A 14,783-nucleotide genomic window follows, 5' to 3' on the forward strand; every position below is an offset into this window, starting at 1 on the left:
TACAACCTGTTAAGGCCAATCCCTACCACTTACTGGGGGTTTAGGATAACTTTATTCCCTTATATTTGTTAAAAGCCACTGCAGAGACCACAGTGGAATATTCCCTGAGCAGACACATCCAGTGAAATCATACAAGCAATGCTTCAGGTAGGTTACTTTGCAAGACAAGTGACGTGAACTTGACCTGGGTGACTTCTCTTTCTGCCTCCGAAAATCGTAAGTGAAACTTGGTATTTCCCACAAATTGATAAGAGGAACAGCTAAACAACTCCTTTTCACTTAAAAAAGCAAAAACAAAAAAACAAAACTCTAAACCCATCATTGTAAAGAATAAACAGTCACTACCTTCTCCCTGGAGAACCTGCTTTACAGTACTATACCTCTAAGCCTCATTCCATGTTTTGGTTTAAATATTCCCAGCTTGCAAAATGGTCCTTAGGATGATGTGTGCCCAGCAAAGTTTTACTAATTCCTCCTTCAATGATTCATTGGTTTTATTTCTGTTTTGGCTTCTTTCCTAAACTTTTGATATATTTAATGAATGCTTTTTCAGATTCTTTTAGTTAACATTCTTTATTATGTGTTGACTGTTAGAAGTGAGATTACATATAATTTTCTTGAAGCATTTTGTTGATGCCTGTCAGAGTATTCATATATTGACTTTTTTTTCCATTTAAAAGCAATAACAGGGGTGCCTTGGTGGCTCAGTTGGTTAAGCGTCCGGCTTCCGCTCAGGTCATGATCCCACTGTTTTATGGGTTCGAGCCCCACGTTGGGCTCTGTGCCAACTGCTAGCTCAGAGCCTGGAGCCTGCTTCAGATTCTGTGTCTCCCTCTCTCTCTGACCCTCCCCTGCTCACTTTCTCTGTCTCTCAAAAATAAAAAAGCATAAAAAAATTTTTTTTAAAGCAATAACATTGTAGTTGACCTTTCACATGTACCTGGAATCCATTCTACAGACCTGTGAATCTCAAGGTTTTTTTTTTCATTGTTGAAAATTGTGGTAAAATATACATAACATAAAACTTACCACTTTAGTTACTGTTTGGTGTACAACTCACTAGCATTAAATATATTCACAATGTTGTGCAACTATCACAGGTGTCTGTTCCTAGAGCTTTTCCTTCACCCCACACTGAAACTCTGTACCCCTTAAAAATAACTCCCCGATTTCTCTCTGCCTCCAACCTGTGGTAACCACTATTCTACTTTGTCTTTACGACCCTCGGTACCTCATGTAAGTGGACTCATACAATACTGGTCCTTCTGTGACTGGCTTAGTTTGTCAGCCTAACCGTAACATCTTCAAGGCCCACCCTTGTTTGGAGCATGCGAATTCCCTTCCTTTTTAAGGCTGACTAATATTTCACCATTTGCATGTTCTGCATTGTGTTCATCCATTCATTCGTTGATGGGTGGATGGACGGAAGACAATGTGTGTTGTCTTCACGTTTAGCTATTGTGAATAGTGCTACTGTGAAGACGAGTCTACTAATACCGGGGTCTCTGTTGATGACACAAATGAAGTAGATGATTTCGTCACAAAGCTTTCATTTTCCTTCTCTGACCCCTTCATGTCTCCGTCTTCGCTCTAAGTCTTGCAGTTATATTCTCTTTGGGGTCATTTTCTGCCAAGAAATATGGCTTTAAATCTGTTCACAAGGCAAAGCTGTGTCAAAAGCAGCAATGTGACATTGCTACTGTCTTTCACCCATCTTCATGTGTAAAGTAAGTCTGGAAAGAGGAAAAAGGAAAATTCTGCTGTAGGGGCAGGAAAATTTTCTATCAACCTGTCTAGGTTCTTTGGCTGGTCTAATAATCAAGTTGACATAATGACAGATTAACCAGAGGAAAGCAAAGAGTTATGTACGTAGGGGAGGTTTGTAAAGATAATAGGGGGGTAATAGAGGCTTATAAAAGGAAAGGGGTAGGGCTCTGGAGATACAAAGAGGAGGAAAGCCATTCAGGTGGAGGAGAGGTTTGGAAGGTAAAGCTTGTCCTGTTATACTGATACGTTTCTTAGGTCGGTAACTTCCCTGTGCTAATAACTCTCTTCCCAGGACAGCTGCCCCTCTGCCATGTAAATTTAGGCAGTTAAGAGCGAGGTAAAGAGCTTGTCTTCACTCTGCTGGGCTTTGCCTGCCTTTAGCTCAAAATCATCATTTTGCCAAAGAAACATATTTTGGGGTGGCAAAATCTGGTCCTCTTCAGGCCCACCTTTGAAACTTCAAATGGGAAGTTTCACAGTCTAACAGCTAAGTTGGTAACTCGTTCCATGTCTTGTGGGCCAGTGTCAGTTGTGGAAAAGATCAGCTCAGCTAAACAGCTGTGCCTCATTTCAGGCAGTGGGTGATGCATGTAGACTCCCAAAGGTAGGCCTATCTGGTGTAAGTAAGTAGTGAAGTATTTAACACGGACATATCTACGGACACAGCAGGAAAACAATGGTTAATGACTGGAGCAGGCTACGATCCCAGTTTCTGATTTCTGAGCGTAGCCAGTCAAGATTTCTAGATGTCAGGCACAAAGCATCTTCTGATAGAGGGAAGATAAGGGAAGACTGTGGCACTCTGACAGATCTAACTGGTTTGCAGTTTGAACATCTCTGGTGATCCTTCTGATGGATGCAGATACCAACAGCCACAAATACAGCCTATACATGAGCTGTGGCAATTCCTCTGAAGTTTAGATCAAGACATTCACTTATAATTTGCAGGCCTTTGAGGAAAGGACCAGATTTTTTTGTCTTCATGATTCCAAGGCAGGAGAGTGGAAGACAATTGGAGGTGCTAGTCTGGAAATTTGTAGCCAGACATACAAAGAAACTAGAAGTTTGGATCCAGTCCAGTTACGGGTAAGTAAGAAAACCTCAAAGGTAATGAACAGAACTAGAATCTGATATCTATCCATACATAGCATAGTTTCTACTGAAATAGAATTTGTCTCTTTATAATCAACCCCATTTCTACCAACAAAAATTACAGTAAAACTAATTTGTTTGCAAAATAAGCCTGATCTGATTATAATTGGCCCAGTCATTTTATATAAATTTAGCAAGAATAATGATCGAGCACACAGATGCTTTAAATTGTCTTGGTTGGAACTTTTGATAAGGAGCCTCAGGCTGGACTCCTAAAACCCTCTTGATGCTCAGAAGTGAAGCTAAGAATGTACCATCAGACTTAACCTGCAATATCTATAGATTCCAGTGAATTCCTCTCTTCCTGAGGTTCCAAAGATATCCTGAGTTTCCTGTACCTGCTAGGAAGTGATCTCCCTTACCTGTTGGGAGCTCTGTAAACAAAGCACCAAGCTGTTTTTCCAAGGGGCTTTCTTGACTTGATAAAGTCAACCTTAGTTCCTGAAAGCTGTCGGAATTTGATTTGGGGAGATGTGTCAAAAATATCAAAAGGTTTGGACAGTGACCCAATGGGATCACAGAGCAATATGAAACAACAATTACCTATTTGACCAAAGTGACATAAAAGATTTCAAAGACAAATACAGAAGGTCACATAGTTATGAGCAAAATTTAGCTTTTTAAAAAAATATATTTATTTTTGAAAGAGAGTGAAGGAGACAGAGCGTGAGTGGGTGAGGGGCAGAGCGAGATGGAGACAAAGAATCCAAAGCGGGTTTCAGGCTTTGAGCTGTCAGCACAAAGCCCCAATGCAGGGCTGGAACCCACAAACTGTGAAATCATGACCTGAGCTGAAGTCAGATGCTTAACGCACTGAGCTACCCAGGTGCCCCAAAAGCTTGGCTCTAAGAAGACTCCGTTTTCCTAAATAATCAAAGACCTAACAATAAAGAGAACATGAAGCACAGGAAAATAATAAATATATTTATTAAATTTTTGCTTTGTGGGCAGGTTATGTAAAGGGTAAAGAAAAATCTTTCTGGGTTGCCTGAGTGGCTCAGTTGGTTACAGTTCAACTCTTAGTTTCAGCTCAGGTCATGATCTCACAGTTCTGGGGTATGAGCCCCATATCAGGCTCCATGGTGGCAGCACAGACCTGCCTGGGATTCTCTCTCACTCCTTTTCTCTCTGTGCTTCCCTTGCTTGCTCACTTTCTCAAAATAAATAAACTTAAAAAAAAATTTCAAAATCTTCTATCAGGAGATCAATAGTTCAAGAATATTTTGTCCTTTTAGCAGATGAAAGTAGACATAGGGTTTTTTGTTTGTTTGTTTGAAGTTGATTTATTTTAGGAGAGATAGAGGGAGAACACAAGTGGCATAGGAGCAGAGAGAGAGGGAGAGAGAGAATCCCAAGTTCTGTGCTGACAACGGAAAGTCCGATGTGGGGCCCAAACTCACAAACCAGGAGATTGTGACCTGAACCGAAGTCAGATGCTTAACCAACTGAGCCCCTGAATTTTTTTTTAATTGAAAAGATTTTTTTGCTTTTGCCTTTTGTTTTGTTTTGTTTTGTTTTGTTTTGTTTTAGGGAAAGTGCAAGCAGAAGAGAGGGGCAGCAGGAGAGGGAGAGAGAAAATCATAGGCAGGTCCCACACTGAGCAGGGAGCCTGATGTGAGGCTCAATCTCACCACACACTAAGTAGAATTTTTAACCCTTAGTAACCTTTCTAGTGAAAACTAAGAAGTGAGCAGTTGTAAATTTGTCTTTTATATCAGCAATCTTTAGAGTCTCAGGTTTGAAATATATCTCATAATTTCTAGAAGCATGTGCTCTTTTTTTAATAGTACAACCTTTTAATGTGGCATAAGACATGTTAACTAGTTGACCCAAATCTATACTTAGTTCTTCTGCAATAGGAAGCCAAAATTAGAACAGCCATCTATAGTGAATTAATTAATGTTTCACAGTGTTGTCTTATTTGGAATGATCTAGAAAGTCTCTAATTTTTATCACTTCCCCTAGCAAAATTCTAACGTTTCAAAGTTATCAAAAAGATTTTAGAAGCTATTTTTAAGTACACACTTCATGAAATGTAATCGTGGCTAAAAAGTTCAGAGGTACCTAGTTGGCTCAGTGGGTAGAGCATGCGACTCTTGATCTCTAGGTCATGAATTCAAGCCCCGGGTGGTGTGTTGAGTTTACTCAAAACATAATAAAAGGAAAAGTAAAATCTTAAAAAGTTCACTCATAAATCTTATCTCACTTAAATCTATAGCGCTTCCTTGTTCCTAAATCTATGTTTAGATTACTCGTGAAGACATTACAAGTCAGCCATCATCCTAAGCTGTTTTTCATCCTAACAAATTTTAGAACAGAGACAACATAAATTTATTTAATAAGCACTGTTAAAAGTTGCATGCTTACATTATTTTCAGTACTGATAACTCTAAAGACATACCTATTTTAGTTGGACCAACAAACTTAAACTAGCTTAAGTAGTAAATATTTTCCCAAATCACATGAACCTGAAAAGCATTTGGGTTAGGTTTTAAATATTTCTGAGAGTTTCAGCAATCTTTAATTCATAAATGTCTGTTTTTAAGCCAATTAAATAGGAGTTCTTTTACAAATCAATATGGTAATTCCATTTGGAGTACAAAAATATCTCACATCCACAACATACATATTACTTATCAGTATCAGATAGATACAAACAGAGACCTTATACCTTTGTTTAAAATTTTTAGGGGCGCCTGGGTGGCTCAACTGGTTTGACTTTAGCTCAGGTCATGTTCTCTCAATTCAAGCCCCATGTTGACAGGCCAGAGCCTGGGACCTGCTTTGGATTCTGTGTCTCCTCTCTCTCTGCCTCTCCCCTGCTCATGCTCTATCTGTCCCTCTGTCTTTCAAAATATAAATAATAAAATATTTTTTAAAAATTAAGAACAAGAAACTTTAGCCATGAGATTGATATGATTTTGTAAAGTTCACTAGTTTATAAAAGAGCATTTGGATCCAAAATTTGTAAATGTTAATTTATTTATTTTGAGAGAGAGAGAGACAAGGAGAGAGCACGTGCACACATGCGAGGAAGAGTGGGGTTGAGGGGCAGAGAGAGAGGGAGGGAGAGAGAATCTCAGGCAGGCTATGTGCAGCCGACTCAGGACTTGATCTCACAAAACCAGGAGATCATGAACTGAGCCAAAATCAAGAGATGGATGCTAGGGGCACCTGGGTGGCTCAGTCTGTTGAGTGTGCAACGTTGGCTAAGGTCACGATCTCATGGTTTGTGGGTTTGAGCCCCATATCGGTCTCCATGCTGACAGCTCAGAGCCTGGAGGCTCCTTCAGATTCTGGGTCTCCCTCTCTCTCTCCTCCTCCCCTGCTCACAATCTGCCTCACTCTGTCTCTCAAAAATAAATAAATGTAAAAAAAAAAAAAAAGATTTGGATGCTTAACCAACTGAGCCACCCAGGCGCCCCTGCACTTCTGGTTTTTCAGAGATATGTAAGATAGAGACAATTCTTCCCAATTGCTCAAAGAATTGAGTTGTACCCTGAATAACATCAAGAGGCTGATTTTTCCCATTCAACCACATATTCTTTCATTTCCTTCTTTATATCAAGGAGATTTCTAATTCAGATATAAATTAAAAGATTTCCATATTCTAGAAACTTCAGGGTTTAAAGCAGCTGCCTTTGCAGACAGAGATCTGAAGAATTTGGACCTTCTGCTCAGAGTGAATAGTGTCTGGCCATTGAATGTCCTGTTGCCGTTGCCAACTGTAGGCGCGGAAGAAGTTTCCTTATACTCTTCTAGGTTCTCTGTCTGGTCTCATAGTCAAATTGACACAAGGCATATTAACCAGAGAAAACCAAAATTATGTATGTTGGGGAGACCCATAAAGATATGAAAACTCAAGGGCACCTGGGTGGCTCAGTAGGTTAAGCGGCCAACTTTGGCTCAGGTCATGATCTCGCGGTTCGTGAGTTCAAGGCCCATATCAGGCTCTGTGCTGACAGCTAAGAGCCCGGAGCCTGCTTCAGATTCTGTATCTCCTTTTTTCTCTGCCCCTCTCCTGCTCACACTCTGTCTCTCTGTCTCTCAAAAGTAAATAAACATTAAAAAAAAGATATGAAGATTCAAAAGGGAACCAAGGCACAGAAGCTGATATGACACTCTGAGCTAAGGAAACGGGTAAGAGACTAGGGATGCAAAAGGGAAGAAAGCCTTTCACAAGAAAGTTTAGAAGAGGAAAGTTGCCCTGATATGCAGCTAAGTTTCTTAAGTAAAAAATTATCTGGGCGAATAGCTGTCTTCCTGGTACAGGTCCCTCTCTAATGTGAATGAGGCAGCTGAGCATGAAGGGAAGAGCTTTTCTTGAATCTTCAGGGTGTTCGTTGCCTTTAGCTTAAAATAATCCTTTGCCAAAGAAACATATTTTGGGGTGCCAAAATCTGCTTCCCCTCATAGCAGAATCCTAGATCTGTGATCAGTTGTTTGGTTTAACCCAAGTTATATCCTGGAGGATATAATTTTCACACCTCAAGTTCATATTCAAAGTATTTTTCTGCTTATAGTGCAAGGGGAAGAATGAAAGCAACACCGGAAGTCAGAGTTGAGAGGCAGAGACTGACACCTGGGTAATCAGGAGGCTGGGTTCCCTAAAGCCCAGTTAAACAGCGTTGAGCTCTCACTCGGTGCTCTAAAACCAACTACTAAATATGTTAAGATATCTTTGAGGCAATAATGTGTAATCACTCACAGTTCTTTTGAAGGGAATGTGGTTAAGATAAAAAAGCCCAAAGGCAGAGAGCTTTTAACTACCAGCCATTTGGCAATTTTACTTTCCACACTCCCTCCTGCCCACTCCCCTCCCCCCAACCCTTAGTATAAATCTTCTCTCTGGATTTAGTGTTGGGCAGAGAGATTGTGAAATCACTTTTTAAAAAGTTCTTGCTGTTGTTCTTCATTTTTGTTCTGTTCACTTCAGTGTATTTTAAAATATCAATGTGGTAGGGGCGCCTGGGTGGCTCAGGTCATGATCTCACAGTTTCTGTGTTTGAGCCCTGTGTCAGCCTCTGTGCTGACAGCTCAGAGCCTGGAGCCTGCTTCGGATTCTGTGTCTCCCTGTCTCTCCCCCCACCCCACCCCCACCCCGCCAAAGAAATGATCATAAAAATTAAGAAAAAAATCTATCAGTGTGGTAGAGAGTGTGCTGAATTTTGAATTACGAGGTTGCATATCCACCTGTTGTGGAAGAGGATTTGAATCCATCAATCAGAGAACTCAAGTTTCCTCCTTACAGGTGGTCTTGACCCCTAAGGCAAGTAAAGATCAGATGAGACAGAGAGCCACCAATCGGGGGCAGGGGGCAGAGGGCAGAGGCCTGTGATTTCTCTTGGGGGCAACACTACTTGTATCTCTTCTGCTTATCTATCTTACAGACATAGAGGAAAGAGGGGTCTGGTAACAAAGTATCCAAAGGATATACAAGGAGTCACAGTGTTGTCTCAAGAGGCATTCGTGAAGAAAGGAATCCCCGCATGACTGGCAGGCACGTTTTAAGCCCATGTGAACAATCCTTGACGTACCTTCAGACGGAAGGGTCTGTGGAGCAATTCTCATCTGGAGCAGCCTGTTCCCAGCTTTTCTTTATTCAGTTTTCATATAGTTCTGCTTGAAAAAACTAACAGTCTCAAGGTCAAGGTCTAGGTCTTCTGTTTTTTCCCCAGCGGGGAGTCCTGTCTCAACCCGCCTCACATGGGGACTCTCTGTGCTTCAAGGCCTCTGAATTGAGATTGTTCTTTCTTAGTTCTCAGCCCTATTTCCTTCTCTTTCACTTCTGAGAGTACACTTCAAATACAGACATTTTGAAAAGCAAATGCCTTCTCTGTGCTTCTTAAGAGATTTTCAGAACTATGCCTGTATTTTTATTCATACATATCAAATTTATCTATCTACCCGTCATTTATTGATCTATTATATATCTCAACTATTTAATAGAGGGGGCTATCACACAGCTGGGGCCAGCCCTGGCAGTTGGTCAGCGCTTCAAAAAGGTTGCCAAGGAATACATGAACTATGAAACATATAAATATTAGATATCCATCTAGCAGCCTTTTTATGAGGGGACCGGGCATTTGCGCCAGTTGGGAAATTCTGCATGGATTTTCTTGCACATACTCATAACTTGTGGTCTATAACTTTAGTTTTTGTTTCTTTTCAAGTAAAGGTTTATAGACAGTTAAGAAGCAATGAGCAAGGAGAGTCACTCCCAATAAGCGATTCTCAGATGCTGGCGCATGAACTAGTTGGAGGGCTTATTAAAGCACACATTGCTGTACCCCATACCAAGAGCTTTGGATTCAGTAGATCTGGGATGGGATCTGAGAATTCGGGTCTCTAGTTTCTAGGTGATGCTGATGCGATTGGTCGGCGGATCGCTCTTTGAGAACCACTGTTGGAGATTTTTATCAGACTTCTATAAAATACGTCATATTTCATAGAAAGAAGAAATAATGTTAAGTAGGAGAAGTGGTTAAGGAAGTAGGTTGAGAGTGAAGATAAATGTATATGTATTAGGGGCACCTGGGTGGCTCAGTCAGTTGAGCATCCAGCTTTGGCTCAGGTCAAGATCCCATATTTCGTGAGTTCAAGCCCCGACTGAGGCTCGCTGCTGTTAGCACAGAGCCCACTTTGGATCTTCTGTCCTCCTTTCTTTGCCTTTCCCCTGCTCACGCTCTCTCTCAAAAATAAGCAAACATTAAAAAAAAAAAAAAATATATATATATATACGTGTATTTTATATACTTGGATATACAACAATCCATATTCACATGCATTTTTCCTATAGAGCACTTGGAAAGTGACATGTGATGCTGATAAGGTGGTATGAGTAGTTGGCTTTATAAGAGGAGGGAGGAAGTCCTTTTAGGAAATGAGATCATTCTTTAAAACCCTGTCCCTCTACACTGAACACGTTATATTCTCAGGGCTTCTTGACTTCTCTGTAAATTGGCCACGGCTGCAAATCCATTAAAGGTGTACATACATTAAAAGACAAAAGGTGATGGTATATAGAAGTGTTTCTTCATGGTAAGTAGGGAAGGAAATGGGGGAGACCCTTAAGTACGTATTGAGAACAACTTTATTGAGGTCTCCTTTATCATGTTTTATTATTTTATTTATTTTTTTATGTATTTATTTACGTCAGACGGGTAATGTGCCGGTGCTGTAACAAGGTTTAAGGGTGGCACACGTCACACAACAGCATGAACACCCAATCATCATGCTTATGAACTACAAAAGGATCTCCTTTATCATGTTTTAAAACCAAATGCCTACTTTTTCTTTTTCACCTTCAAGAGATCTGTTTGCTTTAATATAAATATATTTTACACAATTTGACATTAACCACATAGATCTTTTAATTTTTTTGTTCAGTCTCCTTCATGCCCCGTGGGAGACCCAGTGCAGGGCTCACGACCCTGGAATCAAGACCTGAGCGGAGATCAAGAGTCAGACACTTAACAGACTAAGCCACCGGTTGCCTCTAGCTCTTGATTAGTGGCACCAGAAAGTCCACCAAGAAATCGTTATAAATTTACTAACATCTAAAAGTACAGTAAGTGCCCTGGTGTACTTTGTTCATATAATCTTCACTTCCTCTCCTCTATATTTTGAAATATATATAGCAGTAGGTTTTGACCTTACAGCAATTTACACCCAAAGTCTTTTGCCAAGAGTATCCCGTGTCATTATTTGTGGATCCAAAAGCAGGCATATCAAAAATTATATATTTCTTAGTTGGTCTTCCTTCTTGTGTCCTGGCATAAAACCTCCCTTCCCTCCTCTCCCCTCTTCTCCACTTGCCTGGCCTTAGTCTTTCTGCGACTTTTGACCATGGGCCTCAGACACAATTCCTGTTCTAAGTTCTTTTTAATAATCATACAGGATTGGGACACCTGGGTGGCTCAGATGGTTAAGCGTCTGACTCTTAATTTCGTCTCAGGTCCTGATCTCATGGTTTGTGAGTCAGAGCCCCACATTGGGCTCCACACTGAAACAGAGCCTACTTGAGATTCTCTCTCTCTTTCTCTCTCTGCCAGTCCCCTGCAAGTGTGCAGAGGCACACGTGCTCTTTCTTTCAAAATAAATAAATGTAAAAAAATAAAAAAAAACCACACAGGATTGGATGGTCTATGAATTTTATAATACTATACAGAATAGAAACAAAATTCTTTATCGGTAACAAAGTAAGGCATTTATTCCCTCCCCTTTTTTCCCTAAAGCTTGTTATCAAGGTCTTGATTTGAATATAACACTTAATTACCCTTTAATGGAAAAATCATATTTGATTTGCAGATTTTTTCCCTTGAAGATTGTAACTTACCAACCCACATTTAGTTAAGAATTGCTCATATTGGCTAATAATTAATGCATTTCCGTTACTCATCAGTAACTAGTATTCAGACGTAGACCTAAAAAATCATAATATTCTTTTCATCATAATCTGAAGTCTTTTTTTTAAATTTTTTAATGTTTTATTTATTTCTGATACAGAGCATGAGAGGAGGAGGGGCAGAGAGAGAGACACAGAGTCAAAAGCAGGCTACAGGTTCCGAGCTGTCAGCCCAGAGCCTGATTCGGGGCTTGAACCCACGAACGTGAGACCATGACCTGAGCCGAAGTCAGAGGTTTAACTGACTAAGCCACCCAGGTGCCCCATGATAATCTGAAATCTTGAAGCTTATGTACTAAGGCTGATTATTTGCAAATAAAGAGAAGTTACTTGCTAAATTCATAGTTTCTCATGTAAGAAATTAATACAGATATCCTCAAATGGATTTTTAAATGGGTTCAGGCATAAAATTTTCTGGCAGAGCCTTGAATCTTATATGTGGATACACATCAATAATAAATTGTGAAGATCTAGGTTAAAAACCAAGCCCCAGGGGCGCCTGGGTGGCTCAGTTGGTTAAGCGTCTGGCTTTGGCTCAGGTTGGTCATGATCTCATGGCCGTGGGTGGGTTCAAGCTCTGCATCCGGCTCTGTGCTGACAGCTCAGACCTGGAGCCTGCTTCAGATTCTGTGTCTCCCTCTCTCTCTGACCCTCCCCTGCTCACACTCTGTTTCACTCTGTCTCTCAAAAATAAATAAAAAACATTAAAAAATTTTTTTTAAATGCTTTTTATTTATTTTTGAGAGACAGTGCGAGCAGGGGAGGGTCAGAGAAAGAGGGAGACACAGAATCTGAAGCAGGCTCCAGGCTCCAAGCTAGCTGTCAGCACAGAGCCCGACGCAGGGCTCGAACTCACGAACTGTGAGATCTGACCTGAGCTGAAGCCGGACACTTAACTGACTGAGCCACCCAGGCGCCCCAATAAAAAACATGTTTTAAACAATTAGAAAAAAAAAAAGCCCCAGACTACTTTCTACTAGTCAACTTTCTTCTATCTGTTGCTTTTTGGCAAGAAGTGTTTTGACAAGCTTTCTAAGAGCAAGGTGTTCACATTGGACACACACAAGTTGCTCTGGTCCAGAGAAGGACCATCACTAGATTTTTGATGAGAAACGCAAATGCACTCCATCCCAAATGAAACACCAGTAGAGCCGGTTCATTAGTTTTTCTTAAGCAGGAAAAAAAAAAAAAGCATACATTCACAACAAGCACATAAAAACAAATCGTTTGTGACGGATTTCATGATAAGGAACAACTGCATCTCAAAAGTGACGTCTAAGGTTTGGCTATAGGATCCACACAAACAATAATGTTCAAAATTCTCCAACTACGATACTTATTTGGAATTACTGAAGCTTGCTCAGATTCAGTTGAAAATAGTCACACACCATCAGAAAAGGAAGCAGTTACACAGAAATGGAAATTATCATTGTTTTTTTCCACCTGGAATTGAAAGTGTTCACAGGTCACGACTAAAAGAGAGGAAAACGTGTAGATTGATTCCCCTTTTTTATTTTCTCAGCTGGGCATCGGGCATGTCAATGGAATGTAGCTGTGCACACAGCACACTTTTATATTCAGGAAGTGATATTTCAGAACAAGCTTTTGTAAAACAATACTCCATTTTCTATGGTTTGGGGTGCAGCCAAGGCAAAATTTAGATTTCTTCTATTTCATAAATGAACTCTATAATAAACAAAACTAAGTCTGTAAAGTAGATTTATAATACAGTCATTGTATGGGATTCAACATGACTGTAAAATATCACATTTGACAAAATTAATGCCGCTGAAATTACTTGCTGCCAGCAGCCCTTATAATTGCAAGGAAAGGCAATTGGTAATGAATTCTTTTAACTCTGAATTTCAAATCTTGGGACTGAATGTTGCCCATTATTGGAGTTCAAAGGCAACTATCTCTAGAATTGTTCTTTTAATGCTTGTTGGATGGTTTTAGTTGTTCTTTTCTTGTAGGCACACAATTGTCTTGATCTTTGTGATAAAAAGAGCTTCGCTAGATCTTTGTAGTGAACCCAGTTGGCTTGGTAACATGCCTGTAGTCAGAATTCCAAAGTGGGGAAACAAAGGCTCAGAAATTATAGGCTGAGAACTGTTTGTTCAGGACTGTGGGAATCTGACTCTGGCCTGTGGAACCAATGGACTCTCCTCATTAGATCCACATTCAACCATAAACTCCCCGATTCCTTGCCCTTTTGTCTTTTCCCAAACCAGAGCTTTAACCACAATAAAAACAAATGTGGCAATCTCTTTTATAAATCAATTCCTAACCAAAATTCCCAGTGTGCTCTAACTCTTCCCCTTCGTGTCATAACTCCAAAAGAATGACATTACTCATTCAATGCTACATTCATTTCCATAATGAGGATGTGTCAAGGAGCAAGACTACTGAAAGGGGTGGGGGATGGACTGCAGGGAGGGCTCTGTGAATGGTCATGACTTGGCTTTCTCCCTGTCCAGATATGGTCCTTTCTCGCAAGTCAATTAAATCAGCAAATATAGTCCGGCACGACGATTTTAGGCTGCTTAGTTTAAAAAATTCAGTGCAAATTGAAGTATAATGTGGTGCAATTAATTTCCCCAAAGAACACCATAACCTGGAAAGAGAAAACTTAGCAATTTCACATTTTCTTTTTCTTCTGGATGTAAAGGTATTCTTAAACCCACTGACACCATGTCATCCGATTAAACAATTGTGACTTGGAAATGCCAGGAATTTTCCTTTGTGTGCCCAAATAATGCAAGTTGAATTCAGCAGTGTTCATATAAATACTTTAATTACACGGAGGCTCTATCAGCAGGGAGTCATGGGAAGTATGCGAAACACTGGATAAACATTTTAAAAAGCAAGGACCATTCAAGGTACTCAAAAGACAGGACAGTCATAACAACAGCCACAACCACAACAAACCAGGGAAGCGGGGAGCTCAGTACTTTTTATGAGCACAGGGCCTAGTTGTTTTCCCTTTCCTTTTATTTCCCACCATTGTTTTGGGTAAAACACCTAAAAAATGGGAAAGATGAAGCCTGCCAAAGCTCAAGGAACTGAAGAGTTCTGAGTCGTGCCCTGCGAAAGAAAAGTCCAAGGAAGTCTGAAAGATAGTAATCTGGTAAACTGCGTTTGGTTAGTCTTGGGTGTTAGATCTGAAAACCGAACCGAGGCTACACACAAATTCCTTTTAGGAGAGCTTCGATAAATGCTGTTTAAATGTGATAAAATGCCTTCCCAGTGTGAAATCCCACACAGACCCAGATCCACAGATCGCTTTGTTTTCTGCATAGTCCTAGCCACCTTGCAAGTTTCCCTCTGAAATTTGTAGCCCCTTAGCATCATGGCATGAAAGTTTAATGCAGTGTCAGCTCCAGTGTTACAACTTACAGCCATTAATTATTGACTAAGCGATTCACGGCTTCATACAAGAAGGAAGATAAATAACGAG

At 40.3% G+C, this 14,783-nt stretch overlaps 1 non-coding gene across 1 annotated transcript; it reads right to left on the reverse strand.

Moving 5' to 3' along the window:
- Nucleotides 1–10,072: 10,072 nt before the first annotated feature.
- On the reverse strand, nucleotides 10,073–10,176 carry LOC115295117. Its single transcript, XR_003910341.1, has one exon. It is a non-coding gene; the product is annotated as a small nucleolar RNA U13 (small nucleolar RNA).
- Nucleotides 10,177–14,783: the final 4,607 nt, after the last annotated feature.

This window comes from Suricata suricatta, chromosome 6, assembly GCF_006229205.1.
Source record: "Suricata suricatta isolate VVHF042 chromosome 6, meerkat_22Aug2017_6uvM2_HiC, whole genome shotgun sequence".
NCBI lineage: Eukaryota > Metazoa > Chordata > Mammalia > Carnivora > Herpestidae > Suricata > Suricata suricatta.